This window comes from Mustela nivalis (genome assembly GCF_964662115.1).
Source record: "Mustela nivalis genome assembly, chromosome: 1".
Classification (NCBI taxonomy): Eukaryota; Metazoa; Chordata; class Mammalia; order Carnivora; family Mustelidae; genus Mustela; species Mustela nivalis.
Window position 1 is genome coordinate 91,458,407 of NC_139020.1, and position 15,137 is coordinate 91,473,543.

Consider the following 15,137-nt stretch of genomic DNA (forward strand, 5'->3'; position numbering starts at 1 on the left):
GTGAAAACAAAATCATTAAAGAAAATAGGTGAGTTTTCCAGAGGGGAAAGCAAGGCAGAGTAACAAGGAGTCTGAACACTTCACACGGAAGGCTCTCAGGACTCCACAAGGCAGCACAGCACCTCTACCTGAAATAAATGAGTGCACCATTTCAGACCCTAAAATCTTTTATACAGTTTGTTGGGGGTTAAAGAATTGTGATTGAGTGTGAATTTCCCACCAGTTCACCAGCTGAAGGGGATTTCAGTTATCTTAAAGCAAATAAACATAAATTTCTTGTCTACAGGGATTATGGACGGATTTGCTTGATTTGTAGACCTTCAAAGAGAAAACTAAGAAAAATGAGTTAAAATTATAAGGAGACAATGTCAATCGGATCCATCCAGAGTTGCTTTAAGTTCCCATTAAAGGACTTCTAACATAGCCTAGATAGCCATAAATTAGGAATAATATGGACGAATTTCAGCTTTGGATGATGACTAGAATAGATGACCTTTAAGATGCTAGCAACCCTGCAGTTCTACTAATTATTAAAACCTTCCAAGGTAGTTTATTGGACTAGGGGTACAAAACCTGAGCTCTAGTCAAATTCCTTATCTGATTCATTATGGAAATTTATCCACTATGACATTCATTAACAATTGTTGATCAAGTGCTGACTCCTCTTAAAGTTTTATGAAGTATAAAGGGATATCACATGCAGAAATATCTTTCTAATTAAGTGCTTGGTTCCTAAGTCAAATAATAAGACAACGCCATTTTAACCAAGCACAACCCAAGTACCAGAACCCAACCTTATTCCTATGAGACATCTGAATTGAACATACAAGCCCATTATCATCCAAGTTCATTATATCCAAAATCTTGTAGATTATCATCCGCCCTCAAGTTGAGTCTCCCCACTGCTTCACCATGTCTATTAAGATTACTGTTTTCCCCTAATTATCCATGTTCAAGGTTCTAAAATAACATGGACATTTTCTCTCCTTCAACCTCTAATCTGTACAGTCATTAAATGCTGCCCTTGTAAGATTTTTACCTTCATCTCATTCATTTTATCCACATATTAATTCCTGAATTCTCTAACAGTCCTCTAAATATGCCTCCAGACCTCTCGCCTCCAATCTCCAATATCCCTCAACACTGAGCCTGTACAAAGCTGCTAAATTTATTTTCCCAGCACACCCATTTTCCCATGCAATACACCCTCCAATAATTCATAATTAGTATTCACAGTAATTAGTGTTCACAGGGAAAATCCAGAGTTCTTGGGCTTGAAATAAAATTGCTCTTATTTTAAAACCATTCTCCCATTCTCTCTGATTCTCAGCACTCCTCTGTAGAAAACCTTGGGCCAGAATATGCTTATCCTTGTCTTCTAAGCTCAGTGAGTTTTCCTATGCAGTTCTTCCTGCTGGGTCACCCTATCTCCACCCCTCTGCCCATCCAACTTAGTCATCCTCTCAGGTCAACTTTTAGCTTGTCCCCTCACCATTCCACTTAACACAAGTATCCCCCTTCCTTGACTCCCTACAAAATCCACCCTCCAAATCTGATGATCAAATAATGCCATGCATTGCTCTTTAGTTTAATATGAAGGACTCTATTATTCCAACTAGGAAACTGGCCCATAAAGGGAAGACTCAGAACTCACAGCTCTTAGAAATTCTCCAAGTGATCTGCATAAAGGTGCTTATTACTAAATACTTACTAAATAGATAACCTAAACATATAATTTTGTTGAACTATTAAACCAAGTCAATATGTTTCTACCAAATACAAAAAACCATTCTGATCCTTTAAATACCTTTAAACCCATAGAAAGAGAACACAACAGATTATAAACTTTTCTCCCAACCCAGCATCAAAAGAAACAATTTTAGTAATGCCCCCAAAGATATATCATCAGAGAAATACACTTCAGGGTCCAAACACCCTTGATAAAGTCCATCTAAATCTATCCTTCAAGGAGATTTTGCACTTCAACCTAGGAGCTAAAAGTTCAGCAGCGCTCTTGATACAGCTAAAAAAATGTAAAAAACCATCTCTCTAGAATTGTAACATTTAACCACTGCAAATGCAGAGTTACTTTACAGATTCTTAAAGGGATTTATCACACATTGTGCAGACTTTGTTTTTCTCAAGAAGTAAGTGCTATAATTTGGAAGTATTGTATAATCTATAGACCTGTCCACTTAAGCAGCAGGAAACCAAAAGGCATCCAAGTGAATAGAACTATTTCCTCCAGTAATTATCCATTAAAAGTCAGTAAAATTTCCCCTATTTCCTCAAAGGGTTAAATCACTCATACTGTCAGTTCCATCAAAGTGATCTCAAATCTTAAAAAAGGATAGAGACAAATCCATCTGGGCCCCCCCACTGGCATAGCTGACCTCATGACCTCTGAGTTACCCACAAACTCTCCCAATGCATAATCTAAACTAAACGAGTGCATTAGATTTCAATTCTTGTGGAGACAAAGTACACATGTGTGCCCAGGCTGCTGCACAGAAGAATTTGAATGTAGAGCCTGAATGCAATTCTGTTTACAATGGCAAAAAATTCCAATTAAACCTAAAGAACAACTTATATAGGTCACACAAAGCCAGGAAAAAGACTCTTGGCTCTATTCATCCACAGGCAGGCATTAAATGTATATGCAAACGCAGGCAATTTGTTTTCAAGCATCTGTTCATCTAGTATCATCTGAATTAAATATAAAAAGGGCTGTGGTGACAAAAAATAGAAATAGAAAAACTGCTGAGTTTTACATATCGAAACATGCAACAATATTTCACTGTAATCTAGCATTATGAAATTTTCACCAGCAAATGGGGTTTAGCACACCACATTGAATATTTGCATAAACCAAAGTAAACTAATGCTTCCAGTACATTACTCAAGAACTATCCAAAAAGCTGCTAAAACATTTCATCTAAATGACAAACCACCTCAATTATCCTATCTCCATTAAATCTCTGTTATTGAGGGAGCAGAAATTGGGCCCATTTACAATAGGTAGTATCAGTAAATACTGCTATATACATCAGTGGTCGCAGAAAGATAAATAACCTTGTAACTTCTTGGAGCTGAGCTGCCTGCTACCGGAATTTGCTTCATGCATCCTTTAGATGTATCATTAACTGAGTGAGGACAGAAAGACAAGCTTATTGTTGGATAGGAGACAATGACTTAGGCAATGCTCTTGGAAATCAGCCTCTTTGATTCAAGTTTTAAGTATTCTAATATCCCCAGAGATCAAGCCAGATCACTCTCTTGGACTGGAGTATATTTATTTCTATGACTCTTTGAATAACTAACATAGGGTTGCACTTGAGAGAGTTCCATTCTGAAAGCATGTCAGAATCTGCAAAGAGAAAACTACGGAAATAACAGCAATAATGATAACTTCCAAAGATGTGTCTGTATGTTCTTACTTTAACTGACAATCCTGTAAGAAAGTCATGGTGATAATAGTCTTCTATTTTCCAAATCTGGAAAATGATCCTCTAGGATGCTAAGCAGTATAACCCAATCACCTGAGACTGGAATGCAGGTGTCCAAACCCAACCATATCTGTAACTCTCAGGCAATTTGCCTTTTTTTTTTTTTTTTTAATATATGTTTTAAAGTTTGTTTCAAAATTGTGGCCATACTGTGTAAATGGTCTGTTTCCTGCTTTTTCACTTATATTTTCTTATGAACACTTACAATTTTAAAAATATTTCCTAAAAATACATTTAATTGCAGCATAATATTCCACTATGTAGACCCACAAAAAAATGAACTATTTCCATGGCAATTACTTAAGTTGCTTCTAACTTTCTGTTACATAAATACCATGAAGATAAACACCACTTCATGTAAATTTGTATATTCATCCATTTTAATTCCCTTAGAATAGATTCCTGTGAGGAAAGAGTGATTTTTGACAGATTGCTTTTCAGCAGTATATACCAATTTAAATTTCCATCAACTATCCTACAACTAACTATTATATTTGGCTTTTAAAATTCATTAATACAATGGAAAAGATTCTATGTGTATTGTTTTAAGTCACATCTCAGTTGACACTGAGACTATTTTTGTCATTCGTATTTCATCTTTTGAAAATTGCTCATTGCTTTTTGTCTACTTTTAATTGAACTTTTATTGGTCTGCCTTATAAATAATAAAAAAAATCACCATGTGCTGCTTTCCCTATAAATTATTTATCATTTGGTTTATTAATGGGTTTATGTTGTACAAAAATTTTAACTTTTATGGAAGGAGGTCTATTTTTTCTTCCTTTGTGATTTTTACATTTTTCTTTTCTTAGAAAGTCCTTACCCATCCTAAGGAAGAAAGAGAGATTCTCTTTTATTTTCTTTGAGTTCCATAGTTGCTTTTCTACTAACCTTGGATTACCAATGATTTACTGCTGAGTGAAAAGCAGAGAAAAATGATTTCATTTATTTGAGCTCCTGTGAACGGCGAGCTAGAGAAAAAAAAATGCCATTTCACTCGTAATTCTTTGGTTCTTATTTGCAAGGCTGGCCTAAAATGCCTTTTCTTTTTGTGGGTTTTATATAACTCACCATTTGTTTCACTTGGCCTCTCTGCCTAGTTTAACTGCAAATCTTCTGGGCAGATGCCATTCAAAATCCCAAGCTTCACCATTAATAGCATTCAGTACCCATCATAATACTTATCACTCAGCATTATCATTAGTGATACCAAAATAATTTCCTTTCTACTCTTCGCATTCGTTCATTGAGAGAAAACATTTAGCAACTAGAGGTTAATTTTTACATTAAAAGCATATAGACACTTAGTCCGCCTATAAAGTTAAGACTGATTTCTGCAGGCATTAAGCAAGAAATGAGCTCTTTGGACTCAGCCGCACACACATATGCATATAATACACACACCCACGTGCACGTGCAGTGTGTGTGCGTGTGTGTAATAGCTCGCTAATCTTCAAAATAGGCTGAGACAGAAACATGGTTTGAGATCTCAGGCCGACTGGTTGAGATCATAACTACATGGAACGATTGCCAGGAGGAGACCAGCTAGGGAATTGAACAGATTAGGTAACTCAGAAATTTAGACATTTCCCCCCATTATGTTCCTCATTGCAGTTTTGTAATAAAAACATGAGCAAACTTCAAAGGAAGCTCTGCAGTAAAGGTTAATTGCTACTAAAGAAGAGGGTGGGCCGGAACGCCAGCACTTTGGGCCCAACTTGCAAGCAGACAGGAAGGATTACACGTGGCTGAGAGCTGAGGATGCGTGCCCAGCCCTAGGAGGAGAGGAGGCACCGCCAAACCTCAAAGGCCCACCAGGGACCTCCTGGTAGGACGTGAGCTCAGGAACGCAAGTCCCTGCATCCGTGCCTGCTAATAGTGGGGCAGGGCAGGGAGAGGGAAGACATCAATTTCCTCCCCAAATTCAAACCGGACGTGCTCTTCTTCCCTTGTTAGGACAATTCCAGAACAGTTCCAGCAGCATGTTTGAAAGAAAGCGGAGGGCCTCAGGACCCAGCTCTTCTGCACCAGCAACACAACCAATAAATGTGTTGCCGGGCTTGGGGAAAAGGGAGGAGCCCAAGTAATGCCAGATGCACAAACAGAACAAAGGAGGCGGCTATGACCTGGCCGACAGAATATTCAGGGAGAATGGCCCCAAGATAATGAAATTTAAGATCCCAGTGAAAGGAAGAAAGGAAACTAGTAAAAGTAAGGAAAATGATTTTCCAGAAAATGGACTTAAACCAGCTTTGAAGGACTGGAGTCAGGGTCCAGAGGTACAGGTTTAGAAAAGAGAGGCATCTACTAGAATGGGAGCTGCTGATAGACCTGGTCTTCAGAACGTTCTGCCTCCAGAGAGGGCTGAGAAGAAAATAGACCTCTATGGAATCTTCTGTTGCTAAACCACACTTGTAGAATTCACGTCTCCAGAGACCATTATTTTTGCAAGATGATCTATCAACATGGCTTGGCACATGGAATTTTTTAAATGACCTTCTAAGCTTCCTTGCTCCTCAAGTATTTGCTACTTCCTTGTACCATGCTGTTCCATTTCTTTCTTACGGAACTTTTTTCCCCCCAGTGCTTCCTAAAAATATTTCATTTATGGGCTGTCAAAAAGACCAAAAAGTATGAAAGAGTGTTGGGAGGCCAGCAAGGGAGGTGGCAGAAAATACCACATGAATTGGAAGTAAGGGACCAAATCAATGAGCAAACATTTATCTTGTTCATAGGATTGTGCCATACCTCTTGGTTGTCCTGTGGCTTTGAAATCTGATTAAGAGTTTCTCTGCTCTCCTAGGAATTTCACAGATATTTCACTAAACAAGTATGGCTTGTGAATTAAACTGGTAGCTTCTAAGCTATTATGAAATGGGCGTGGCCACTTTCAAAAGTTCCTCTTCAGAGGTGGAACTAAACTTTTTTAAAAGGGTTATGGAAAGAAATTGCCAGAAAATTCATAGCTGAGATACCAGTAAAGCCCTTCGGTACCTACTTACAGAATCTAAAACAGCTAAATTAAGACATTAAAGCTCTGTGAGTACTACTCCAAAGAAAAACATGGCCTGGTTAATGTTTGGCTTAGTCAGTTGTCAGGGAACCCCATCACCAATACCCACTGGACTTCCCAGGTAAGAACAGACTTATCACCAATCAGATAGGGGTTCTTTTTACATTATAACTCTGGGCCTTAACTTTCTTTTAGCAGTACAAATTTTAAGAGACTTGTGGCAAGCTTTGACCTGATGGCTTTTCTCATAAACTTTTTTATATCCCCAAAGTGATTTTCCTTCAGATTCATTTAGGGTAAAACAGAAATGCCCTGAAATTGTGGTGCAGCAGACTGGGTGGGTGATTACTCCTTAGGCAGTCTGAAATGACCAGAGTACAGCCTTTCAGTATTCAAACCATATCTACAGTAATTATTTGCCAGCGTATCTAAAAGAAGGCAGGCATTTCCTGTTGCACACAAATGGGACACTCTTATCTAAATGACTGTTTAAACAGGTATTTAAGAAAAGACTATCACAAGCAGGAATTTACTGATGACGGAACACATTAGTTTAGGGCTGGACACATTAGTTGAGGACTAACCATTGTCAGGAAAGGAAGCGTATCAGCATCAGGAAGGTATAGAGAATATTTTACAGTTCCCTCATGGGTCAAGACGGGGGATTGTAGACCATGCCATTTGCAGTTGGGGAAAGCCGGAGAGGCACAAGCCCCATTATCAAGATCCGTATTCAGCAACAGGTCTCTGGCACCTGGGGCAACCTTAAGAGTCAGAGCACGAGTGCCATAGCTCTTTTGGGTCTCTGTTTCCCTATCCAGAAACAGGCATATTGGACAAGTTCAGCCCCAGGTACATTCCACTCAAGCAATTCTGGTTCCACATTATAAAAACAAAAGGATGGTCAAGGTTTGGTATACCAGAAGTTTATAAAATACATTTCCTGAAAAGACACTGTGAGAACTGGTCTAGTCTCTCTCACATGTAACCTAGGAGAGACTGTACTCTGGCTGCCTAACTTTGCTCTAACCAGTGAAACTGGAATTTATTCCCAATAGAGGCTTATAAAACTGGGCTGTTATTCTCACATTAAGTAGACTGCCCTCTGGTGAGGACTGTGGTTTACGTGTGGGCAGAACGTGTGGTTTACTACCTCTAATTTGTTTATGTTGTTGATGGTGGTTTCAGAAGAAAGCAGCAGCCCTTCCCATGCTAAGGAGTGACCTGATTTGCTTCCTTAAAAAAGAGGAAAAAAAGAGAGAGAGAGAGAAGTGTTTAAGGAGGGGGGAAGGGACCATGAGGACACATTAATGTGCCATTGCTAATGGAGGAACAAATGGGATCCCTTTGACCACAGCTCTGCCTCATTCAGCTCTGCATGTGAAATGAGAGCCCCAACTTGTTTATTATAATTACCTAAGTGTGGCTTGGTGGCTTTTGGCAGAGATCCTTCTCGCCTCCAAAAGAGAGACCAAAACTCAGGAGCTACAAGTTAAAGGAAGGCGGGGCATTTTGTAGCAAGCAGACTGAATTCTAATATAAACTGGGTGAAAACGTTCAAAACAACCCCAAAAAGATGAAGATCAAAAAGTAAATGGGATCAAGTTCTACTTTCTACCATATAATAAAGAGAGAGAGGTGTGTGAGAGAACTGACTAAACAGTGTAGATGTAAGTTCACATTCATTCTCACAGCTGACTTGATGCAGACTCTTTCCTACTGCTACAAAACAGAAGGGCTTTCTTACAGCCAGGAGCTCTACATAAAGAAAAGAAAATAATTATGCATGTCTGGCAGAAGAGGGAGTTGTAGCAATGGCTTGCTGATAAAAAGGAATGTGAACAAGCAATAGAACACTATTCTAACCATACTCTTGGTTTGATAAGGAGCAGAGAGTGCCCCAAAGAATGAGATTTTGTTAGAGTCTCAAAATTAGGTTTTATGTGAAAATGAACAATGGTCCTGTTCTCACAGGAGTTGGTAGCGAAGACAACAATGACTTTTGACCTCAGAGTGATTCTGTGGGAAAAGTTCCTTGATTTGGCTAATTTCAGCATGGACTCTGGCCCCATTGCAAATATAGTGTCTTCAGTATAAAACAAGTTTAGATGGTTCCAAAGAGTTCAATTTTCTGCCCCTATTTTAAGCCATAAGGGCCCCCATATTGAATTTCCCACCACTATATCATATTAAATGTAAAATCATTCAAAACTATGGGGATGGATGGAATGTCACTGAAAAACATAAAAGAACGTTGTTGTTGTTGTTGTTTTAAATCTGAAAAAAACATTATACACTTTGGTAAAAAATGATTTCAGAAAAATATGAACAGATGTGCTATGCATACGTATATACATATAATACACAGCGCTTATGATTTCAGAGGGGGTAATTTCAACATTGCTAAGTGGTAACACAAGCTAGGTATTTAAGGGAATGATATAATATGACAACTTCATAGACTACCAAACTATGTATGGTCTCTGGAAACTATCATTATCAACATGTACAATAACTAGTAGCATTAGGTGGTCTGTACAGTATCCCTCAATGTCTAATTGAGTCACACAGTCTAAGACACTTGACGGACACCAGGCACTGTCTCCTAATGAGAACTGATTTTTTTTTTTTTTTAAAAAGGCATGCAAGGCCTCTTCTATATAAATTACTATCGTTTGCAGCAGGAGAGGATTATAAATGTTTGCTGGCAAAAACTAAATTTATTTACAAACTGGGTCTAATTTATTTATGGCTCCAGTACAATCGGCTTTTGTCGAAATATTTATGTTATCTGTACTTCTACCTCACTAAACTCTACCACAATCATAAACACTGTTGAAAAATTATTTGCAGTTAGCAGGATTTAAACTACCCATTATATCACCAGCTAGTGCCAGTAAACTTTTGCACTGGTTGATAAAGTTTCCTCTGTGGAATAAATACACATTTGACTTTCAAAATCTTTGGTGGGCTCCATACTATGAAAAGTGAAGGATTAAAAAGATGCCCCAGACTTTACCAGTTTTTGTGTGAGTGCTTCAATTGCACATTCCAGTTGAATTTGTGACTACAAAAGTTCCCAGATGTCAATCTTCTTCTAGCATTGAAAAAAGAATTAGATGTCTAAATTGTAGGGGTGATGGTCTTTGCCAAAGATGCTACTTTTCACTTTTGTTCACTTGTCCATTTCAGAACGTTATTTGGCACCATCCTGTGCCTTCTCTGCAAGTTGCTAAGGCTAGATACAGAGTTAGATAAGATACGTTTCCTGCCCTCAAGTCTCTTCGAGTTGAGTGGTGAAGACAGAAATGGTACCAGGTATGTGACAATGCAATCCAACAAGGTGTAAGTTGAGGTTAGGAAGAGTGATGAATGTTAAGAGTTGAGTAGAAGCAACTGCAATTGGGCATGCCAACCTGATAAAAACTCTTAGCCTTTTGATTCTAAGGCAAGGATCAAAATAGGAATGACTTACTCCCAGTGCTTCTAAATAACACATGAAATGATGAAACCAAAGGGTTATAAAACAGCAGGGTCTACATTTCCATTACAAAATAAGCCAAGAGAAAACCCGCACAGAAAAGTTAATTGTTTCCCTGCCATGTAAGTAGTAAAAATGTATTTGTTTGACCTACTTTGTTGAAAAAAGATCAAAAGTCCTACCTTGAACCAGGTGGGACTGCTGTGATGCCTGTGAAACCCCCACCAGCCTATGGATGACCCACACCACATTCATCTTCCAGCATGAACTGAGATTGTGCCAAACAAACAAGAGGTAGTTCTGGTTCACCTGAAAACAGTGCTGTCTTCAGAGGGAAGACTGACCAGATCACCCTGGAGCCTCCAACTTAAACCAAGAGCTCAAGAGAGAAAACAGTGGTACTAACTGATTACTGGTGTCTCATGCTACAACAGACAATGGCACCCTCCCAAATAATATCCATCTACGCCTATGATAGTTAAAGTAACCAAAAGCCAAAGTAGCAAAATAGATTTCAAGAGCTGTAATTATAGGTGAAAAATAATCTCAAAAAAAAAAAGAGCTATTTGCTCATCAAGGTGCTTCATAAAAAGGAATGGCAAACCCCCCATAGTTGTGATTTCATATTCAGTAGGATATGCATAAAATATTTTGCTGCCCATTTATATCAACATTACAACCCTTACTTAGCTCTAGGTATCATTCTCCAGAATAAAAAAATAAAAAATCTCAGTGTCTTTGTTTTGTGTTCTTGCTGATCATCTTTTAGGTCTGTTCCAATAAATGTTCTTTAACAAACTGCTTGTTTTAATAGGTTATAACTATTCTAGCTAGGTAAAATATTTTGGCATCATATTGCTTAAACCTCAAGATAATTGACTGAAATATTTATTTTTCATAGCATTGTAGAATTTAAGAGCTAAAGAAGCCAGAAAATGATCGGTTTACTCATCTAAACATTGAAGATGCTTGCCGGTTCAGATGTACTGTGGATCAATCCATGTAAACCTATGTAAGCTCTGACTGCTTAAGAGGGAGACTGGAAATGTTATAATTCTATCAAAAGTATATGATGTTAAAAAATTCACTGGGGGCAGGAGAGTATCAGCAGTATACAGAATAATTCCCAGTAATTTAACAAGCTTTGTGCTGTTGTTGTTTTTGTTGTTTCTGTTGCTATTGTCATTGTATTAATGTAGCTGCTTCTTTAAGCTTTTTTTTTTAAGATTTTATTTATGTACGAGAAAGAAAGCAGGAGAAGCAGCAGAGGAAGAGGGACAAGAAGACTGTACTGAGTGCAGAGCCTGACCCGAGGCCCAATCCCAGGACCCTGAGACCACGACCTAAACTGAAATCAAGAGTCAGTCACTTAACAGACCAAGCCACCCAGGTGCCCCTCATCTAACTTTTTAATACTCATTCCCAGTGTTACATTTTAGCAACTATGACCCAACATATACCACACAGTGATAATCATTTAGTCAACAAGACTTCTATATACAAAGCACCATGGCAAGGTGGGGTAGGGAGAGCACAAAGAATAAAGTAAAATTGCTGATTTCAAAGGATTTACAATCTAGTCAGGGAGATAAGACAAATGAGGAAAAATTAACTTTTATAATACAAGGCTGCATTGAATACAGTCAAGCGAATGGTACAGAAAACAAGGACTACAGTATTCAACACTAAACATGGATTCCTCTTCTTTAAGAGAAAACTGAAATGGAAGATGACTAAAAATTCTACTTGTGAGGAAGACAGATAATCAGGAGGATTGTGAAATAAAGGTTATAGACTGCAGCAAAGCCCTGGAGAGGTAATGACTTTTAATTGGATTGAGTTTATCATTTTTGCAGAGGTACAGCAGACACAGAAGAAAGGATTAGAGTGATTTCCACTTCCCATTATTTGGCATAATGAGAAAACAGAGGGTGGTCCACATCTCTTGTACATATTATGAGCGATAGGAGATGCTAAATGTCAGTTTTGGTAGCATTGAGCTCTCCTAAATAAACACATTTATTTGGACATAGTTCAGTCAAACTAAGTCACCTGAAAAAAAAAGGTTACAGGTCATTAATTTGCATAGTGCAAAGGATTTATGAATTTTTAAATTAATGCTCCTAGATCTCTACACCATTTCAAACAGTAGGGTATAACTGCATTTTTCTTCAGTTTAGCTGGCTTAAAGGATCAACTGAAAGTACTTGGTTGAAGAAAAAACAGTTGAGCAGACTTACATTCTTCCCCATGTAAAACAACAGCATTATATATTTTTCCAAGGAACAGCATTATATACATCTAGCCAAAACACACACACATAGAACAAACAAAAAAACCAAAACTTGTATAAATGTGAGGAGCATCACAAAAAGGATCATGCAATTGGTACATGCCAACTCAAGTAAGCCCAAATGGGAAAGGTTATTAAAGCCACCACCTTCAAAACTCTATATAAGGTGAGGAAGGCAGGGAGTATGGATGCCTGATTTTTTGCAGAATCCCCAGAATCCAGGGAACTTTCTATCCCATGATAATTCAATGTATATGTGTTGACTTGAAAACGTCAGCCAAGGCAAGCCAATTGTGCTGATGTCAGTGATACCTTGCTTTCCTACTCTAAATTGGGAAATTCTGACATGAATTTACAAAAGGCATCACACAAATCTCAGTCTGTTTAAAGATACTGTAAAATTGTCCTACTGTAGAAAGGAAAAGTACATGGTGAATCTACGTATTTGTGCACACACACACACACACACTCTCTCTCTCTCTCTCTCTCTCTCTAATCGCTTGATGCTAATAGATGAATTGAATCAAATGCAATCAATTCAGTATTTGTACCAAATCCTCCTCACAATGCAAAACTTTCAAAAATATTGGTTATAAAAGGAATAAAAATTGACAAGTCCCTATATGGGTAACCCATATTTTTGTCCTATTTTCAGATTTTTCACCGAGTCCTCTGGGAATGGAAACTGGTAGAGCAATATCAAGTATTGCCAACTAGATTTTTATTCCACCAGCATTTACTGCAGCACCTGTTATGAACCAGCCATATCCTGTAGGTTGTAGAATGTAAGCTTCATGAGAGTAGAACTCTGCTTTGTTCACCATTTCATCAACAGCACTGTGTCGATTTCAGCACAACTGACTGAAATATTTATTTTTCATGGCATTGTAGAATTTAAGAGTTAAAGAAACCAGAAAATGATCGGTTTACTCATGTAAACATTAAAGATGCTTGCCAGTTCAGATATACTATGGATCAATCCATGTAAACCTATATAAGCTCTGACTGCTTGAGAGAGAAGACTGGAAATGTTATAATTCTATCAAATGTATATGATGTTAAAAAATTCACCGGGGGCAGGAGAGCCCCTCAATCTATCTGAGCCTCCATTTCTTTATTCATATCCAATCTTTGTTCAATATGGTAGCCCATAGATACATATGGAAAAAAAGCATTAGAAATGTGGCTTCTCCAAATTGAGAGGTATTGCAAGTTTAAAAATACATACACCAACCAGATTTTTAAAACTGGTATGAAAATTATAAAATATCTAGTTGATAATTCTTGTACATTAGTTATATTTTGAAATAGTGTGATAAAATGGGTTAAAAATGTGATATTAACTATACCTGTTTATTTTTATCTGTTTCAATGTAGCTACCTATCAGAAAATGTAAAATTAATATATGGCTCACATTTATATTTCTATTAGACAGAAGTGGTTTTTAAACTACATATGACATAAAATTGAAGTGAGAATCAGAAGAAATAATACATTTGAGCATCTTTTGTAAGCTTTACAGGAAACTACAAATGCCAAAAGTCATTATCATTATTATAAGGAAAGGTTCTCATGTCTCTAGGTCTCAAGTGACACCCCTTAAAGGTTAGTGTCTCTCAAGTCTACCTGCATTCAGATAACAAAAGGTGATGATTCATGAATAATTCATTCTCTACTACTCTCTTATCAATAAATCTCTCAATAAACACTTGTTGAAATCAAATGTAAAGAAGAATCAATGTGGTCACTGACATGATACAAAAAGATGAGCTCTTTCCAAAACTCCCCTGCCAGGATTTCCATGTTGATGTATAAAACAGCCTGGATTAAATAAGGTTAGAAGAAGGTTTCTGTTTGAAAGAGGTATTACTGGCCAAAGAACAATGAGCAACACTTGGTGAGATGATGGGAAATGATGAACTTTTCCCAAGATTTTAACCCAAGATGCAGAGGAAAAGAAAAAGTCACAGGATGAATTTGTCGCTTTCCCTATTTCTTGGGGCAGGTACTTCAATTCATCCCACAAACATCCCATTGCAACAATTCAAAAAAAAAAAAAAAAAGAGTGTCTTGAAATACCTGGCAAATAAAAGAACATGAAAAACTTTCTTGCTGCCCTTCCATTACTTTGGTGTAATTGGTGAACCTCTAAAAATACGTCGTAGGTCTGAGCTGATGGATGAAGATGGAAACAAGTACTCCCAGGCTGCACATACTTTATACTACCCTGATAACACTCCCAGGAGTTCTAAAAGTTCAGAAGTTAGGGAGAATGGCAGACCCACTCAGAGTTCTCTCCCCATTCTATCGTGCAAAAGTAAGGAGTAGGTTTCTTTGGGAAATAGAAAATTGAATTGTCATACACAGTTCATTCCATACTCTTACCAGATCATGTCTTTAGATGTTGATGAATATTAATTGATGTATTTACTGCAATGTAAGGCAGTTGCTAACCTGCATTCCAACCTTTGTTCCAAGCCTCATATCATTTTCTTTCAGGCTGTTGATTTTGGAGTGGCTGTGTAATCCTAGTGAACTGCTGGCAAAGAGTGATCAATCAGCGCTTTGAAAGCGTCTGGTTCATCCCAATACCTGGGAGCTGCTTTGATAAAGAGTATTCTTGGGACAGTGTAAAATTTACCACTGTGGGAGTAAATACATGTAGGAACTTGGCAGGTTATTGTTCTAATTTTTTATTTATATGTAAACAAAATATTTCACTGGCAACAAATCCTCACTTGTCCTAAGATCATTCTGTCCCAAACTGAAGTCACTGAAGTTTGCTGAAGTACACTTGCATGACTGTCTTCTCTGTGTACTTAAAGACTACTACCCATTTATCA

General features: G+C 37.7%; 1 protein-coding gene across 17 annotated transcripts in view; it reads right to left on the bottom strand.

Annotated features, from left to right (window-relative positions):
* MECOM (MDS1 and EVI1 complex locus) overlaps positions 1-15,137 on the bottom strand; it is a 545,117-nt gene that overhangs the window by 282,132 nt on the left and 247,848 nt on the right. The window lies entirely within an intron of this gene.